At 49.8% G+C, this 15,676-nt stretch overlaps 1 protein-coding gene across 1 annotated transcript in view; it reads left to right on the top strand.

The window, feature by feature from the left end:
• Positions 1 to 331: 331 nt before the first annotated feature.
• LOC122364253 (filaggrin-like) overlaps positions 332 to 15,676 on the top strand; it is a 34,086-nt gene continuing 18,741 nt past the window's right edge. Inside the window, exon 1 of the mRNA XM_043334493.1 lies at positions 332 to 446. The gene's annotated coding sequence lies outside the window, so the exon portion shown is untranslated. The remainder of the gene's footprint in view (positions 447 to 15,676) is intronic.

Raw genomic sequence — 15,676 nt, 5'->3', positions numbered from 1 at the left:
ACTCGGGCCTGGGCGTGTGCACCCAGTCTCCGTGTATATGACCGCTGGCAGCCTCCAGTACCCTCATGAAGTTTCCCCCACTATCTCTCGTCTTATACACCTACCACGCCCTACAGAAAACTGGTGTCACACCGGCTGTCTCACAGGCTGTCTCTCACAGTACGCACAGTTCACGTATAGCGCAAGCAGCGCCCGGGGCGGCAGCGGCGGCGCGCCGACTCATCTGACCCAGAATGCGGTCCAGGAGGGAGGAGAGAGGGAGGAGGAGGGAGAGAGGGGAGGAGTGCGGCGAGCGTGGCATGCCGGTCGGTCCGACGGAGGAGGCGGCAGTGTGGTGGTGGTGCTCGAACGGACAGTGTCGGCCCGGCGGGGCGGCGGGGCACGGTGACCGACAGGGAAGAGAGGCTTCTTCCCCCGACAGGAGGCCAACGTCGGTGACAACTGAGGTCAGTCCGAGGGAGGGATGTGTTGAGGGATATACTCGTATGATTACGGTTCTGGCTGCCTGTGGTGGGTGTGCATTCAGCGCTAGGTGCATTTGGAGCGATGCCCATGCACGTGATGGCCTTTGGTTGATGTGAATTGTGTTTTGCTGACCATTTCCCCACGGACGCGATAGTTTGAGTGACTTCTTGGCGTAAAACACGCAGCATCTTTGGCTGATAGGAATACAACCCATGCGTATAAACGTAGCCACATTTTGTGTGGATCTTTTCCGAATAAATATCTGTATCTGTATCTGTAGAACCCGCCCCTAAAGTCATCCATAGTGTCCTTTTTAGACCGGCTGCGATTTAAGTATTAAAGTTCAACGGGTGCACAAACAGATGCCAATAGGTGCACAACAAGCTGATTGGCTGCTCACCTTATTTCCGTCATGGTATTAGAATATGTTAGGAATAGACCGAGGCAAATGGTGTTGCGCAAAACATTGCAATGATAACTGACATTGTTCCCCGTTTCGGTGGCGACGTTATCTGCAAAGACCGATAATAGCTATATTAGTATGTGTTGCTTAACGTGTCAAGTTTCACTCTGAAAAACGCACATTGTCAGATTATCAGCATCCTGCGATCTTTAAATGTTTTACATTGCATTGTACATAAATACGATTTTGTCATTTTAAATCAAAGCATCAGGTTCTTGACGCCGAGGTGCACCACGGTGATATGATATCACCAGGATGATAGATATACTAATAAGACTTGTCTTTATAAAGGCTGAATATGATATTACACGAAACGTGCTAATCTTCCGTCTGAATAGCCGTTATGGTCACATGATAGTTTTATCTTTACTTTATCGTCTCCGTTATTAGAAATATGAAAAATACAGCACATGGGACGTGGACTAATTCTAAGCCAGTTTGACCGATGTGTTTTGCCTTGGACATTATTTAATATTAAACGTTGCGAATAGAGGTTACGACGTTCCGAGTGCAAATCATTTGCTTCTTTTCGAGGAGGCAGGCATTTGTCAACATCAGAAGAGCTATGCAATATGCATATTATAATCATTTTGAAAACACTTTACTCATACTACGACTATGACGGATTTAAAGGGACCCTCCCACCTTAACATTAGATTTGAGTTGAGATAGCCAAAATGGGATCCCTGGCTCACAATTACCGGTTTCGGCACTCACAACATCGAGAAATGCCTTAAATCGGAAATATTGAATTTCAAAATTGCAGCATTTTGATTCAGAGGGGCTAATGCATAGGAATACCCCTCTGAATGTGTGACGTCAGCTCAGATATCTAACGATTTTTAAATGTTTGACTAAAACGTTTTGTAGCACGCGGTGGTATATGCTGCTTTGCGCGCAACAAGTGCCGCACTTTCAGCTGCCAAACTATTGCTTCCAAATAAAGTCGCTAGGAACAGCGGAGATCCCAAAAAGTAAACAAAAGTAAAAGTCTAATATCTTGAAAACCGGCGAATATTTTTCGGTGAAATTTGGTAGTTATTCGTTTTCGCTCTTTCTGAACCGAGCGACATCACTTTCATGCCAATTCTTAAACTTTTTTGAAGGTGGGAGGGTCCCTTTAAGGACCACAAAAATGTAAAAGGTCGTAGAGTAGGTATAAATGTGGGTAGTAGTAACCAGCTCCCATAGTTAACAAATTTTGTTGCAAGATAACTTATTCAACATGATCGTAAAATTGTAAATCCATTTCAAAGAGGCTTCAAATTTATATAAGCGATTCTATGTATGAATGACAAATGGAACTCGCATTCTGAAAACCAGCATCCTAAATGTGGATCACTGCGGAGCTGGTGACTGCCTGGGCCTGGGACTGTGAAAGTCGCACGCGCCACTCTATGACTATTCCAGTGATCTGGATCGTCACTGAGTATGTCGAGGGTTCCCATAGCTGCTGAAAGCCTGTATGGTTTCCCATTGTTAGCCTATCCTCACACAAGATGAGACGGCTCGAGAACCTCAATAGAAAATGATATCTGGAGCGCGCACAAGCCCATTGATGATAGATCTCCAGAGGCGATACGGAGCCCCTGCCTCTGGGGTCAACTCGGGGGTCATTAGTCGACACCGTTTAAAGACGGGCGTTTCAATAAAACAGTAAGAAATTTAATAAGGCTGTGTTTGCTCGAATTCTTAACCCGCGCCGGGCCGGTGCTCTGAAATTCCGCGCCGGGCCGCGGGGGGGGGGGTGTTTGAACACCCCCCCCCCTTCTAGCTCGGCTCCTGGGCCACGTAGCGACACGCGGTAAGCGGCAATCGAAAGAACGTCAAAAATAAGGACGAAAACACTTCGGTCATTTTTTGGGTCAGGTCAAAGGTCAGGTCACCAGAGGTCACCAAAGGTAAAATGTTGACTATTTCAACATTTTGGAAACTGCCAACGGCTATCTCGGGAACCAATAGAGCTACAGCGCCGCAAAAAAAGCGCATTCGATAGCCCTTTTACAGACCTTTCTGAGTAATGTTCTCAGATTTGACCTCAGGTCAACGGTTTAGCCTCCAGAGGGCAAAAACTCCAAAAATAGCCGTTTTTACGAAAAACGTTTTTTCGGCAATAACTTTTGACTCAAAAGAGCTATGACATTACTTTTGCCAGCATCGTGTTCCTCTCGTCGAGACGCGTCGAATGAACTATAATTTGACCTTGAAAGGTCAACTTAAAAATTTGACCTCAGGTCAAGGTCATGACCTGACCGAAAAAGGTCAGGTTGCATATCAGTCGATCCGCAACGTCGAGCCGAACACATCTAAGGCGTTTTCAGCGCTCTAGCACGCCTCTATCAGAAGTTATCATCGAAAAACTGTTAGATTCTGTTCGTGACCTGAGATGACCTCGGGGACATAACGAGGGGTCACAGTTGCCATTTTCTGGTTCAGTGTGTCTATTTTACCTACATCTCGATGTTTGAGAGTGTCTAGAATAGCGTTCGTGCAAAACAGGCGCTTTTCAATTTTCTCCCATTGACTTATAATGGAGAGGCCGCAAAATTGACCTGACCTTAGGTCACCGATATCAAAATTCCGAGATATACATTTTATAGATAGTGTTGCTCTAATCAATCGCTGAAAGTTTCAAGGCAATCGTTCAGTCGGTGTAGCTATGACGAGCATTCTTATTTTTTCTGAGGTGAGGTCACTTGGCGTGACCTGGTGACCTGACCTAAGATGACCTGGGTCTGAAATTTTTACAACATGTGCGGAAAAGATGCACGAACAGGTGTGCCAAAAACGGCGGCGCGGAGCGCCGCCGTTTTTGAGATATCTGCGAAAAACCGCAAGGGGGGTGTTCACCCCCCCCCCCCCGGCCCGGCGCGGGCCTAGAAAGAAGTTCCAATAGCTCTGAGTTCCAATGTTCTTTACGTCGAATTCCTCTTTTCGCCCCTTTTATCGCGTTCAAAGACTATCGGTCATATACCCGGGCACTCTTTCTGCTCCCTGCCTATAGACCCATGACTCTCGAGTCTCGACTCCTCTAATCCCGTACCAAAGTCCTCACGTGTCATCTCGACTCTGGCGACTCGCGAACTGTGTCACCGGAAGTGACCGGCCTCCACCAGTATACGGGAGATGACGTGGCGGGCCGCCGGTCATCTGTCTCCGATATGACGCTAATGACCACCGGGGACAATAGACGTGTCAATCACAGGCCGCCGTCCTGGACGGTCAGAGACACACACAGAGGAGAGAGAGAGAGAGAGAGAGAGAGAGAGAGAGAGAGAGAGAGAGAGAGAGAGAGAGAGAGAGAGAGAGAGAGAGAGAGAGAGAGAGAGAGAGAGAGAGAGAGAGAGAGAGAGAGAGAGAGAGAGAGAGAGAGAGAGAGAGAGAGATAAATGAGAAAAGAGGAGTAAAGGCCTAGCTACACTATGCGTTTTCTGCGTGCGTTTTTTTGCGAGTTTGCGTGTTTTGCAAAATATTGTTCTAGAAAAAGGTTATTATTAATTAACCTTCTTTAATATTTATATAAAAGTTAATAAAACGTTTATGTTAATTAAAAGTTTATATGAAAAACATTTAACAAAAACGTAATGTCGTTTCTTTCTAGAACGATATTCCGCAAATCACGCAAACTCGCAAAAAACGCACGCAGAAAACGCATAGTGTAGCCAGGCCTTAACCCTATTCCTGGCGGGCTCCGCCGGGACAAGAAACTGGCGGGGGGGGCCGATTCGCCCCCCCCCCCCCTGAGATCTCGAGAACGAAGCAAGATAGCGACAAGCGGTAAACGGCATCGGATACGCACGGCCAAGATCTACAATTTTTACTAAGGTCATTTTCAGGTCAGGTCAAAGATGACGTCACAGGGGTCGAAAAAGTCAAAATGGCGGCGCTAGATATGGAGAGTTTTTCTCGAATAACTTTCGAATTAGTCAAGATAGGAACAAACTAAGGGCATCATCGTGATCCTCTCGTCAATCCGCATCGAATGATATATATGTTGACCTCGAAAGGTCAAGGTCAAAGGTTGACCTCAGGTCACGTGACCTCGAGGTCATCATGTATATCATTCGATGCGTCTTGACGAGCTGAACACAATGAGACCATCAACGCGTCTGTATCTTGTTCCTGTACGGAGTTATTGGCCAAAAACCTTTGGTGACCTTTGATGACGTCACATGACCTCACAGCTGCCCAACAGCAAAACAGACCTCAAGGTAGTGAAGGTTGATCGTATATGAAGTCATGTATGGTATATGGGGCCATTTCGACCCGTTTTAGTGGTAAAAACAGGGAGTTGATTTTTCCCCCATTGACTTATAATGGGGAGGTCGCGAAATTGACCTGACCTTAGGTCACCGATATCAAAATTCCGAGATATACAAATTGCACATACTGGTACCCTAACTAAACCCTGAAGAGAAGAAATTGATCGGTCAAAAACTCTAGCTCTGGCGTGATTGCAAACTTTTCTGAGGTAGGGTCACCAAACCGCCTCTGGTGACCTGACCTGAGGTCAGATCAACTCAAAATTTTCAGACATGTTGCGTAGAAGCCTTTTAGGAAAAGTCAGAAAATTTGAGCTTCCTAGCTCAACGCGTTTGGGAGAAATAACCAAAAAACCTCAGGGGGGCTCCTGAGCCCCCCCCCCCCCCGCCAGGAATAGGGTTAAGAAGCGGAGAGGAATATAGGATTGTAGACAACCCTTGGTTGTTAAAAAATAAAACATGTTAATATGCACTTCATTATTTCTGATGTTGACAATTAATGCGTTTCAAATTCTCATTGTGCTTGAGCTTAAAAGTCAGATAGCTTTGGGTCTAGGCTCACACCTCCTATTCACTCAGTGGGTTTGACCGTGATGCACTTCGCATTATGTTTTACCCCTTTTCCTATCTGTGTGTGGCGTGCCCTCCCATGCCAATGACCCGTCGATCCATCCGTGAGATTCCGTGATTTTCCGTGAGATTCCGTGAGACTGTGTGCGCGGGACAATATACCCCGGCGCTGGGCGTGGTTCCACCGCGCGGACCACTGCCGTGCCGCGGTGCCGGAGAGCGCTCTCTGCGGTCGTGAAACGTCTCCCAGCGGGAGGCTGACGGCCGCGCAGTCGCCACCCGAACCGCCCGATCATGTCCGTGAAATGGGCTGGCCGCGGCGGCGGCGTGTTCCGTGAGGTGCTCTGAGCGGGCCCCACGGGAGACACGGTCAGGTCAACGGCCGGGGGAGGTAATCAGAGTCGCCGCAGCGCCGTAAAACACGGCCGAACGCACCACGCAGCCCGCCCGCTATACAGTGCGGCAGCTACCGCTGTCAGCAGAGAGCTGGAGTTCACAGCTATGTGGCTTGGACCGACCGGTGAATCCATTGGCCCTAAAACCTCACGATGCAACCACACGGATGTTGTTTCCGTGAGATCAGAATGAGTTCAACAGGTCATCCGATAGTTCCTGCAATTAAGTTCGAATGTCAGCAATCTTCTGCCCGTATGAATCCCAGTTAAGTATGGCCTGCACGGGTTCTGACCACTTGCATGCGATCATGGAACTCCATGTTGATGGGCTTATCCGCTCAAAGTAGCCCGCTTTTTGCTGCCTTCCTCTATACTACGCTAACGTTTACCACACATTATCGATGATCTGACGGAGTATGTCGTCATTAGCCTATTAAAAATGCAAATGTTTCCCGGCCGACACAGAGTGAATATTTCCTTCGGGTCGACGAGCTCAGAGGAATAATGAATTGATTATAGGTTTGGTAGCATTCATCATCCTGCTCTCAGCCGGTGGCAGTCGGCATATTTTCGAACATTGATGGTTCTTTATGGTCCCAAATTACAGATGCCTATCAGAGTGAAAATACCACCCTCTGCACCATTTTCAATCAGAGGAAATAAGCTGTTTGGATCTGTGGTGCGTATGTAAATATACGGTGCTGTTCCAAAAGGTTAAAGCATTAATCTCTTATACCTAAGATTCAGCGCTGTTCTTTTTTTACCGGAATGTAACGGCTATTGACAAAATTGTCAGGACGGTTCAGGTTTACCTTTTCAGTGCTGAGCGACTATGTCCAATACTTTTTGACGCGTGTGGCAAATATTTACCTCGGAACGCTTTGCAGGTGTTGCGAATGAGAGGTGAGCAGCATCAACCAAACCGTGCTAAATCAGCATCCATTTTTATCGCATCCCGTCAGTTAAATGTACGGATATCAGATAGCATGCAGACTTCCGTTCACCAGCTCTTTTCCAACTGGTGACATGACGGATAAAATCACAACGAAAATAAATACCGACACTGAATTTGGTCAGCTTTTATCCAAGCAAAACTCGACATTCCTAGGCTACCATAGATCAAACTATCTATGTACAAAGTAAACAGCATCAGTGTCAAGGGGTACGAGTCCTCCAGACTAGAATGTCCCTGATGTGTTCAGAGATGAAGTCATCACGACCAATCCAGCGGAACGATCGGATGGCGTAAGTATGTGAGCACACAACACCTGACATGATCAAATATCACTAACGAGGTCACGTCGGAATGTGTGACGTTCCTATGAGAATGTGGTCACCACCCCACAATTTGCCTGCCTGCCAGCGATCAGTCTGACGGGGCTCGGACGCGAGAGGCGCCCCAGACGTCGACTGGGGATGAGGTCACTGCGAGGTCGGTGCCTTCCCTCCTCTTGGTGACCCGCCGGGTCGGAGAGCGGCTATAATTACAGACCCGCGCTGCACTATCGGTGCTAGCAGAGCTCTCGCGGCGGACAGCGATGGTGGCATACCTCTGCAGTAGGCCAGTGCCGCCGCTCGCCGCGGAGAAGAGGATAACTAATGCCGGCTATCTACATGCGTAATGAGCCGAGGATGTGTGCCACACGGGTATTTGCCAACAATACTCGGCGGTAGAGGGGCCGGCTGGGCGCACGGCGCCGCTCAAGATGATAGGTTCGCGGATCTTCCGTGCCGTAGATGAGACATGCGCATTGTGAACGTGATGTACTGCAGGGAATGGTGATTAGATACCTGCAAAGTCTAGATAAGTGGTCAGGAAACACCGCTAGCTATGCGATATGCGTTCGGGTAAACCGATAATGGAATTCAATGACTAGAAAAACGTCATCTAAATATGTTACAGAAGTTGATGTAGAGAGCAGACCATGCTTAAAAAAGCAGTGAATTACAAAAGCGAACGAGAGAGAAACACTTCAAGGAATCTATTGATATACAAACCGTTATAGATTACGTAATGATTGACAAACGACGTTCTCGACGTGTCTCGAACGCTTATAATAAACGAGCGAATAGCTAGCCAACATCAACTTCAGGTGTAACTGTTTCATTTGGAATGCCCATCAGACTTTTTCGGTGACAACACTTTCAGGAATCTAGGAAAGCTGGCATATCTTGGATCTTGTTAGCTCTGAAGAGAGGTCAAATTACAAAACAGTGCGGGATAATTAACTGAATTATGTATTTGCGTAATTCACAGCCACTGGTCGTCGTAAAACCTGATGGGAAAAGGGACAGCTTTCTGGTTCCGATTCGTGTCGTTCATTTTAGAACTTCTGAGAAGTTGTCGATCCCAGAGCTTAGGCCCTATAAGATCGAGGTGTTTGATGGGGGAGGAGCTAAGCTGCTGTGATATTCACTCGGCAATAGCTATCACAACTTTTATCTACATATAATTTAACCATTCCTAACTTGATGAATGCATGTATATGTGTTGATCAAATTGATCATAGGAAGTTTCGGAAGCAGTCTCCCTAGGCTCTGATACGGTATGGCTCCTTTCCACGCCTTTCGCATCTCGCTATTTCACCATCATTTGTTTTACGCCTCCCTCCAACACTCACGCTCGTGTCTCACATTTCATCGCCTCCTCTCGTCACCACCACAACTGCAGTTTCTTCTGTCCCGTGTTCAGTCACGCGTCACTAACACTTCCGATCAACGACCGGGCAGCTCGTCGACGACCATTCAGTTTTACCCGGGCCGACGGACACGCGAGTTAACACCGCCGCGGGCGCTTCGTCGGACGGCAGACGGAGCTCGGTCGTCGCTCGGGCCCGCGGCGTCGGCGGCGGCGCGGTCTGCTGTGAAAAGAAAGCGCCTGACCGAGGCCTCTGCTTTGGGCGCCCGCCTGCGCTGACCATTGTGGCTGCGATCGCCAGCCATCGGCCCACTTACCGACCGCGTCGCCGACGCACGCACTGAATGTGGAGAGATCCGAGCTGGTCGACGCATTGACGGCGAGTGAAGAGTTCGGTGGAGTGGAGAGTGTAGACACGCGCACCAAGTGGAGTGCAGCGTCCAGCACTAGTCCAGACACATGCACCTGATTAGAGAGGAGAATTCGGTACATACATATGCACTACACTGGCTTCTTGGTGAATTAATCGGATACGCGGACTGTGTGAGACCACACACATAACTGATACGCTGTAATGGAAGCGCAGAGGTCAACTTCCCGACTTGTTCATTTATTTCAAGAAATAAAAAGATCCCACAGACGTAGCCAGGTGCTATGTCCTTTTCAATGGAACTTTAACAGCATGAAAATACAATTAAATTGAAAAAGCGATTGAATGAATGAATGAATGAATGGATGGATGGATGAATGAATGACTGAATGAATGAATGAATGAATGAATGAATGAATGAATGAATGAATGAATGAATGAATGAATGAATGAATGAACGAACTGATGCTTGTATGGGTTAGTTGTTTAGGTCTCCTTGCGGTCCAAAAGTGCCCGTTGTCGGGTTACTGACCGTCTCCTGCGCGCCTGGCCACTGGCTCGAGTTCCGGTCTGCTGATTCAAGTCACCGACACAGCAGGCATCCATGCCGGCGGGCGGTCATCATACAAGGAATTAGAGTGGACAGAACCGGAGGCGGCGGCCGCAGCACGGACGCTCCCTGGAGTCATTTTGCCGCCCGGCTGCTTCACCAAATAATGACACATATTTGGAGCCGAATTGCCACCGACAATTGTAACGGATTGTGAACTAGAGTGTGAAAATGCCACTGGCTCTCACCGGAGGCGGTGTGATTAGTGGGAATCACACCGAATATCACAAACATGTGGAAAACAGTCGTGGAAGCCGTAAGCAGCGATGGAAAGTCAGACGTTCTCGATAGGCACCTCCCTTGACGAACCACAAAATATCATTGTATTTACGGGTGTAGTTAGTTACGAGCGTCTGCCTATACGCCTAGATGTAGTGCGTGTGTACTGATTAGTGTCTGAAGAGGCCGATGAGTGGCAGGAACCCCAGCCAGAGAGGAGAGAGTGTTCGCCGTCACGACCGGCGCTGGCCATTGTATCCCTGCCCAGCGTCGGTCCATCGGAGGGAGGCTCAAAGGACCCCGCCCTTCGATTTCGCGCCCAGCCCGGCCCGATTGGTCGTGAGGGGCCGTGAATAGGCCCGTGACACACAGATGCACCTGTGTTCCGACCGCTGGCGATGTGGTACAGACGACACACACGAGCCATGAACATTGAGTATCATGTCACTTCGTGATAAGTGGTGAAAGGCTATTTAAATTTCCCTTCTTTCGTACAAAGGTGCTGGGAAATTGCAATGAGTAGCCACAAGGCACAAGTCATAGCAAATGCCTCCTTTGCCGTAAATTAAACAATCACAGCCCATACTTTGCACATCCTGAGAATTTTCTCACGGACCAGTCTCGAATATTGGTTGATGCCTGACGAGTCCGCCCACTTGAAAAGCCCTCGCCGGATGTGTTGACTGAACCGATTACTCCAACCAGTGCCTGACAGACTGAAAACTCTCCCTGGGAACCTGGCTAGTCCGTATGTCTAGCAGAACTATCGCGGACAGGACGAACTGCCGAGCCCTGGCGTGGAGCCGGCCGGATGTCCACTTGGTCCGGTCTCACGGTAACGTCCGGCACATCGCCGCTCCAGCACCTCTGCCCCACCACCGCCGCCTCCGTCTGCACCGCCCGCGGCGATTGCAATTACCTTCCGCCGAGCGAATCGGGTCCACAGAGTCAGCGTCATAGCGTCCGGATGGGTGCCGGTAACTACCCCCAGGCTGGTGAGCCTGTATGGCAGGGACTCTGGGTAACGGGCACCCGCCAGAATATGTGGCGAGGTGGATACTGAATACCATACCGGCCAAGCGCAGAGTGGAGGGGGAAGAGAGAAGAGGAGAGGAGATGAGGGGAGAGGAGGGAAGAAAAGACGAGAAGAGACGAACAGAGACTATATGAGGAGACTATATGAGGAGAGAGGACGAGACATAGCAAAACAGAGCCTAGCAGAGATCAAAAGAGTGAGAAGAAAAGAATCTGAACAGCGATTTGAGGAACGTCTTAGTCCCGGAAAGCCGAAAAGAATAAGAATAAGGGAAAATCGAAAATACCCGACAGAGCCGGCCAATAACAAAGTGCCGCGGCGTGCAGGGGCGACTAGCGACACGGTATGACGGGCTCACCGCGGTGTGCGCTGCGCCCGTAAAGTAGGTGCGCTAGTTTCGCTGGGACGCGCCGCAGTGCGGTGCGTCGCGTCCGTCGCGTCTGGGCGCAATGCGTCATAATAGTCGCACCGCCTCATAATGGCGCCTAACAACAGAAGACGGATGGCTCACGCGTGCGCACTTCTACACGGTGTCAGACATTGTACAGATTCATGGCTGAATGAGAAAGATGGATGCCTGGACGATTGCAATTATCGTGATGATCATCTTTGAATGAGATGGAACGAATAAGCTGGGAGGTCTGGAATCTGTAGCGGAACTCACACGGTATAATTAGATGCAGATATTTGTCGGCTCTGGACCCCTACTGTGGCGACCTTGTGCGATTAACTTCCTGATATTGGAGTGTTACGGTTCAGTGGTTTCTGCCGACAGCTGACCCCAGAGGTGGTGTCATTCACCTGTGGGGGCGGGACCGATAGAAAATTAATTGTTCCTTATATTCAATATACTTAAAATGAATAAATCATTGTTGATATTTCTTATTTTCATTTTTTTATGGAAACGTATAATTAGCTAAAACAAACTTGTTATGCCAATAATAGTCTATTTCCACACTGTGCACCTTTGGAGATAGGTTGCGATTTTCTTTTTTTATCGTTTCTTGGCATAGTTGTAGAAACGCAGGGAGCGTGCAACGGTTTGCTATCTAACAATCAATTTAGCGGTCGATACTGATTATCCGAGTGCTCCGGTGCGCTAATATCACACCAGTCATTCAGCCGGGTGTCAGAAAATCCACACATCCGCATGCACGGACTGCACGCCGCGTGGTCATAACCGCAGCGAGGTGCGTGCCACGCCAGCCATCGTACAGCTGTGGATCAGGCGGGTGGCCGCAAACAACGGTTTGACCGCGGCCGGGTCAGGGGCCGGGCAAAAAGGAGTCGCTGGGCAGCAGTGGAGGCGGACTCGGGAGCTTTTTCATGATTACGGGACTGACTAGAACAGTGAGGGAAGCGGAGGTGTGGTCTTGTGCAAACATTTGAGAGATCGTGTTTGCTCGCAGTGGTTTGTGATTTATTGTAGGCGCATCAGTTATCTACTTATTGGTGATGTAAATTGAAGTAACTATGCTCAGATATAAAGTTATTTCTATTTAACATCTTTCTACTGCATTCTAAATCTTGGTAAAATATTTTGCAGCATTAATTCGTCACCATGCGATGAACAAATCTGCCAAAATGGCCAGTGGAAATTCTCTGCCCGTTGACCGGCGGAAGCAATAGCTCACTCTGACGGACCAGCCGTCCCCGGCAGGCAAACCACAGCAACTTCAGACACTTCAGACCCCCGGCAGGGTAATTACACAGGCGTTCTCGGCGTGTGAGACAAAACTGGGGAGCTGTAAAAACGACCGCTTCGTGACACAGGGCGATGCTGGCGACACTTGCCAACCGGAGCGCATCTGCATACCTGACTCGTGGTAATGGTATGCCGCACGCACGACAAAGAGAGGGGATTACATCAACGGCCGGGCCCAAGCGGTGTTCGGTGTCTGCAATGCGCCAGATAAAGGCGTGATATAAAATGGGATCTATGCCACCTGGCTCTGGGTACTTCAATAATACTTCACATCATATAAGAAATAATTCATGGTCACGCTTTATATTATTCGACTAGGTCACCCTCCCGCGCCTACCGGCGCTAATCGTCATATATAGAAAACCCTGCCCGTCCTAGGTCACCCTCCCGTGCCTACCGGCTTTAATCGTCGTTTGAACATCTATATAGAAATCCCTGCCCGTCCCGTCCATAATGCCCGCTTTTCTCTCTCTCTCTCTCTCTCTCTCTCTCTCTCTCTCTCTCTCTCTCTCTCTCTCTCTCTCTCTCTCTCTCTCTCTCTCTCTCTCTCTCTCTCTCTCTCTCTCTCTCTCTCTCTCTCTTTCTCTCTCTCTCTCTCTCTCTCTCTCTCTCTCTCTCTCTCTCTCTCTCTCTCTCTCTCTCTTTTCCTTTCCCTCCCTGCCTCCATCCCTCTTCCCTCCCTCCTCTCCGCTCTCTGACTTTGTCGATCACTGATCCAATCGTATGCTTACTTACCCCTCCCCATCCGTCTCTCTACCTCCTCTCCCCGTCTCCTTCATCGCACTTCTTCGCTCCCCCCTCCCTCCCTCCCTCCCTCATTTTCCTCCCCTTCCCTCCACTCCCTCCCTTCCTCTCCTCTCCCCTCCACTCCAATCCCCTCTTGGTACTGAAAAAAGTACTGGCTAGTGGCTTCTTCCCCGCCCGCGCCGCAGATACATATACGTTTTTATGTCCCAGTTCAAGACGCTATACGTATATTGGTACGCTCGTAATAGGTCATCCTCCCGCGCCTACCGGCGCTAATCGTCGTTTGAACATCTATATAGAAATCCTTGCCCGTCCCGTCCATAATGCCCGCTTTTTTTTTTTCTCTCTCTCTCTCTCTCTCTCTCTCTCTCTCTCTCTCTCTCTCTCTCTCTCTCTCTCTCTCTCTCTCTCTCTCTCTCTCTCTCTCTCTCTCTCTCTCTCTTTTCCTTTCCCTTTCTCACTCCCTCTCTGCCTCCATCCCTCTTCCCTCCCTCCTCTCCGCTCTCTGACTTTGTCGATCACTGATCCAATCGTGTGCTTACTTACCCCTCCCCATCCGTCTCTCTCCCTCCTCTCCCCGTCTCCTTCATCGCACTTCTTCGCTCCCCCGGCCCTCTCCCTCCCTCCCTCGATTTCCTCCCCTTCCCTCCACTCCCTCCCTTTCCCTCCTCTCCCCTCCACGCCAATCCCCTCTTGGTACTGAAAAAAGTACTGGCTAGTGGCTTCTTCCCCGCCCGCGCCGCAGATACATATACGTTTTTATGTCCCAGTTCAAGACGCTATACGTATATTGGTACGCTCGTAATACTAAACATGATCGCTATTTTTCAGTATTTTGTGGAATTCTGTAACTAACCTATCCCAAATCTGAGTGACTCGCCTCGACCCTTCCCCGCCTTCCTCCCTCTGCACCCCCCCCCCCCCCTCCGGGACCCACCGGCCACCACTCACGATCGGTAATGTTTTCAGTGCTAAAGATATAATTATGCCCGCTCTGTTTCCGTCTCCGTCTTCCCTCTCTGCATTTGTCTCTGTATCTGTCTTGTCTCGGATTCCATCCCCATCTCCGTCCCAGTTCCCGTCCCAGCTCCCATTCCCGCTCCCGCTCCCGCTCTCTTTCTCCGTCCCCGTCTTCATCCCCCTCCCGCTGACCGCTTCATCTCCGTCTCCGCCTCTGTCTCTGTCTCTGTCTCTGTATCTGTCTGGTCTCCGATTCCGTCGCCGTCTCCGTCCCCGTTCCCGCGCTCCCGCTCCCGCTCTTTGTCTCCGTCTCCGTCCCCGCTCCTGCTGGCCGCTACATCTCCGTCTCCGTCTTCGTCTCCGTCCTGTCCCCGTGCCCTTCCCCGTCCCCACTAAACATAATCGATAATCTTGTCAGTATTTTGTGGAATTCTGTAACCAACCTATCCCAAATCTGGGTACCTCGCCCTCCCCCCCCCCCCGCCCGCCACACAGGATCGGTAATGTAGTTATTCGTAGCGGCCGAGTGCTGCAACTAAGCTGCAAGTGCATTTTAAAAACATCTTTCGGCTCCATCCTCTGTACTTGTTCTCTCACCGACTCAATCATTTGCTCACTTACCCTTCCTTCCCTCCCTCCATCATTTCTTCATCCATCCATCCACCATTTACTTACCCCCCCCCCCTTCCCATGTCTGTATCATGCCGCATTCCCGCTGTCCGGCAGCGGCCCTCTGACGGCACCGCAGTAACCGCACCAACCCCTCCGCCCGCTCGCCCCACACTGCGCCGCAGGGAGGCACCGGTTCTGACGTCACACGAAAATATCAGTCGGCTGGTTGTGGCACTGCCCCCTGCCGGCGCGACTGTGCTGCCACCTAGCTAAGCCTAGTCAGCCTAGGACGAGACGGTTTTATTTGTTCTCGTCTAGTGGTGCAGCTTGCGACGACACTCGGTCGACATAGCTGTGCTGCAACATACCCCAGGTTCGGAGTCTCTCGGACGGCCAATCCTGTTCCATAACCACAGCTAAATCCCCGCTGACCTTAACCAGGATTGGCCGGACGACGTTGAATCTTCGTAGTTCGAGAGACACCGAACCCGGGGATAGTCTATCGAAGCCTTGGCGGCTGAAGAAAGGCTAGACATATCTCGCTTGATTTTGGCGTGGCCAACCTCACTTCTGTAGTTTTGCTTCAAAGAATTCTGCGTCCTATTGAGTTTCCGGTTCCGTAGT

Source organism: Amphibalanus amphitrite, unplaced genomic scaffold (assembly GCF_019059575.1).
Source record: "Amphibalanus amphitrite isolate SeventyFive unplaced genomic scaffold, NRLGWU_Aamphi_draft 000003F_arrow, whole genome shotgun sequence".
In the NCBI taxonomy this organism is placed as follows: domain Eukaryota; kingdom Metazoa; phylum Arthropoda; class Thecostraca; order Balanomorpha; family Balanidae; genus Amphibalanus; species Amphibalanus amphitrite.
The sequence above is the reverse complement of the archived record's forward strand: the minus strand, read 5'-3'. Positions and strand labels throughout refer to the sequence as shown.